Source organism: Tenrec ecaudatus, chromosome 11 (assembly GCF_050624435.1).
Source record: "Tenrec ecaudatus isolate mTenEca1 chromosome 11, mTenEca1.hap1, whole genome shotgun sequence".
Taxonomy (NCBI): Eukaryota; Metazoa; Chordata; class Mammalia; order Afrosoricida; family Tenrecidae; genus Tenrec; species Tenrec ecaudatus.
In genome coordinates, this window is record NC_134540.1 from 74,840,589 (window position 1) to 74,844,817 (window position 4,229).

The 4,229-nt window shown below is 46.1% G+C and overlaps 1 pseudogene; it reads right to left on the reverse strand.

The window, feature by feature from the left end:
- Nucleotides 1–1,263: 1,263 nt before the first annotated feature.
- On the reverse strand, nucleotides 1,264–2,173 carry LOC142460776 (DCN1-like protein 4 pseudogene; annotated as a pseudogene).
- Nucleotides 2,174–4,229: the final 2,056 nt, after the last annotated feature.

Consider the following 4,229-nt stretch of genomic DNA (forward strand, 5'->3'; position numbering starts at 1 on the left):
TGGGCCACAAACATTTTCGTTTGCACAGACCTACCCAGTCCTTTGGAGGGAGTTAGAAACTATGGCTAGAGGGTCTTATCAAGTAATCCACTGCACCACACTCCCTTACTAAGACTTCAGAGAGGCACGGCAGCAGAAGCCTGCATAGACGCCGTGCAGCAAAACAACGGGATAGTAACCTCTCTCTTTTTCTGTTAATCAGGTATGGGGTTTTGTTTGTTTTTTTTTTTTTACACCTTGAAGGAAAACCTTAGTCACTGTTCTGAGGGGAAAAGACCCCTAACTTCCAATATATTCCACAGAGACCCTTCCCTTGTAACAAGTGTCCAGAGGTGACAAAAACTTCCTCCGACTTCATAAGTGGGAGGAGACTCACCATCAGCATCAGCCCAAGGCCAATTCCTAAGAGGCAGTGGCTGGACATGCCTGCAACCTCCAGTCTTCTTCCTCTTTTTAGCCTTCTATTGGGCGCTCTTACAGCTCTTTTCACAATCCATACCTATATCCAGGGTGTCAAGCACATCGGTACATATGTTGCCATTATCATTTTCAAAACATTTTCTACTTGAGCCCTTGTATCAGCTCTTCATTTTTTCCCTCCCTCTCCCAACCTTCCTCCCTCATGAACCCTTGATAATTTAGAAATTATTATTTTTTTCATGTCTTACACCAACTGCTGTCTCCCTTCACCCACTTTTCTGTTGTCTGTCCCCCTGGGAGGGGTTATATGCAGATCATTGTGAGCTGTTCCCTCTTTCTCCCCCACCTTCCCTTGCCCTTCGAGTATTGCTACTCTCATTATTGATCTTGAGGGAGTTTATCTGTCCTGGATTCCCTGTGTTTCGAGCTCTTAGCTGTAACCAGTGTACATGTTGTGGTCTAGCCGGATTTGGTTTTTTTAGATAAAGCAGGTTCATTTGGGGGTGAAAAAAGAGAGGGGGGGGCGCCTAGAAATATGCCACAAAATTATTTGTACAATACACGTGTGCAGAAATAATCTCTGTGAAGCGATTTCTTTTTATACACATGTACAAAATTTAAACAGCAATACACACATAGTCACAGTGAGGACGTTGGCAAATTCACCAAGAAAACGATGCCACATAGCAAGCAGAGCCGGCCCGCCGCTCGCGAACCCCGAGAGTCCCCGCAGGAGGAAGGCCGTGCCAGGGAAGCAGCATGAGCGTGGAGACAAACAGCAATTTATGGCTATTGGCTGACAGAACGGCGGGGACAGTGACTTGCGCTGAGGCGCATCCGGTCCTACGACATCTGCTTGCCTTCGTAACGTTCCACGAACTCGTCCAACAACACTGGCCAGGCTCCGTCCTCATCATAGTTGCTGAGGTCAAGGCTAATGGTTCTGCTGAACTCTAGCACATTGCACCACTGGTCTTTGTTAACAACTTTGTACTTTGATTGCTCTAAGAATTGGTGAAAAACTGGAAAAAGGGGTCAGATTTTTCCTAATAAGAGTCGCAACATGCACTTGGCAGTGTTTATGTCTAGGCTGCGCTGGTCCTTTTCCCGTGCAAAGTCAAACTCATATCTGTAAATAAGTTTAAAGTTTGTAGACTCATTTAATAATGATCTTAAGTAATCCGAAGTATTTCTTAGTTTTTCTGTTGTATCACATAGTAGAGAGGTCATTCCTTTTAGCCATTCCTGCAGAGTGAAGGAGCCCATGTTTTGTGCATCCAATTTCCAGACTAGGACGAGCATAACTACATTTTCTGGCTCAACACCAATGTCTTCACAAACTTTCTCCATGCCTTCAGGACCTATGACATCATCAGTACCTGCATATTCATAGCACCACTCCACGCACCGCTTACTGGAAAAGGCTTCTTCGTCAGTCTTTATTCTCGTTGAATCATCTTTTCTAAACATGCTATCGTGTCTACTTTTCTTGGCCGATAAATCATCTCCAGATGTGGGTCTTCTCTTTCTCCTCGGTGGCATTGCTTTGCTAAAGCAGTCCAAAGAACTGCAAGCTCGCGGACCTCCTGTTTGGCGATCGTCTTGGCCAGTGTCTTCAGTTAGATTTAGCTTATTCAGGGTGTGGTAGATCTTGTGAATATTTGCCAGCGTTGAGAGATGAGAGTTCAGTTGAAAGTTGACAGCGGTGGCATCCGAGTGCATTTTCGGACAGGTCACGCCCCGCTCACTGCCCAGGCTCGGTCTAGCCGGATTTGTAAGGTAGAATTGGGATCATGATAGTGGGGGAGGGGATGCATTAAAGAATTAGAGGAGAGTTGTGTGTTTTGTCGGTGCTACACTGCACCCTGACCGGCTCGTCGCTTCCTTGTGGCCTTTCTGAAAGGGAATGTCTAATTGTCTACAGATGGGCTTTGGGTCTCCATTCTGCCCTCCCCTTCATTCACATCGATAAGATTTTTTTGTTTTGTTTTGGGTCTTTGAGGCCTGATACCTGTTCCTGTTGACACCTCACAATCACACAGGCTGGTATGCTTCTTGTATGTGGACTTTGTTGCTTCTCAGCTAGATGGCCGCTTGTTTACCTTCAAACCTTTAAGACCCCAGATGCTATATCTTTTGATAGCTGGGCACCATCAGCTTTCTCCACCACATTTGCTTATGTACCCGCTCTGTCTTCAGCGATCCTGTCAGGGAAGGTGAACACCATAGAGATGTTAGTAGAGGAAAGTGTTCTTGTGTTGAGGGAGTACTTGAGTGGGGGCTCAATGTCCATCTGCTGCCTAATACAAATAAATATATGTACATAGATCTATTTCCCTGTCATTACATATAATGTATTTCCATGTATACAAGCCTGTATTTAGACCTCTATAAATGTCCCTTGCCTCTTAGTTCTTTCCTCTATTTCCTTTACTTTCCTCTTGTCCCTTCCAGTCTTCTTTATCCTATTCTGATACCAACTGTCCCTCCATGGCAGTGTCTCTCTGTTGGGTTTGATAATTGACTACAATGGCCACACGGAATTCCTAGACAATAGTCACACTTGTGGGATTTACTAGGGAAGTTACAGGCTACAATTTAGGATCAGAAAAACTCAGGATACAACCCTTTGCTTAGGACGGCCTCTTCTCAGCTGGGCCAACAGGCCCACCTCTCTCCTTGGCCTCCCAGCCACTCCACTCTTTGCCTTTCGACCAGCTGGGTAGTGTTGTTAAAAAGCGCCTTTACGTCTCCCCATAATTGCCTGAGAGACAGTCTATTTCACCAGTAGCCTGAGCCTGAAGGCACTCAGCTCTAGCTCCTGGGGTTGGCAAAGCTATCTCCCCAAAGTACCAGACAGCACCCCACTCCACAAGCAAGCCACCTGCCTGAAGCCACTCAACTTTCTCTTACCATGGGCCCGGAAGCTCCCTGCTCTGCATGGGCTCTTGGTGCTGCCTTAACTGCTTCACTGCTGTCACACATCTCTCTCCATCTCTCATACACATACACATGTATCTACATGTATATGTGTGTGTGTGTATCTTGACTGAATCTCGTGTAGTTGCTAATTGATACTACTCTTGAATGAATAAAATTCTTCCGAATTTAATTTCTTGCCACTCTACATTTGTGGATCTTGGGTGTCTACCTCAATGGACTTCTAGTATTTTATAGGAAAAAAAAATTAGAGCAAACGGAAATAAAACCTGGGCTGCTAGTTCTGCAGAATCTCTGAGATCTGCGGAAGGTGAGGGAGGGATATGGGCGGCTTTATTGGTGCTATCAGAGGAGTGCTGGCAAGTTGATCCGGATTCACAGCGACCCCGTGTGACAAAGAAGACTGCCCACTAGGATTTTCTTGGCTGTCATCCTAACAGAAGCAGATGGCCAGGTTCTGCTCCCACTGAGCAGCTGCAGCTGAGTGCTTGACCACTGCGCCGCAGGGCTCCTCTAGGACAGCACAGGACACGGGGCCCCTAAAGGCACAATGAATAGACCTTTGCTTAGTCTCTTGGTAAGGAGCCCTGGGTTGTGCATTTGGGTTTCCAAATGCAAGGTCAGCAGTTCCAACCCACCAGCCGCTCTGAGGGAGCGAGGCTGTCGCTTCTTTAAGGATGTCCAGTTTTAGAAACCCTGTGTCGGGTTGCTGTCTGTTGGAATTGACTCGATAGCAGTCCATTTAGCATTGGTTTTGGCTATATATATTTTCTTGTTGAATGTGTCCATGATATATATCACCCATGTACCTCTCAGATAGATTGGCAGACAGTCCCCTGAAGTAGCTGCTCTGGGTTAACTTTTCCTGG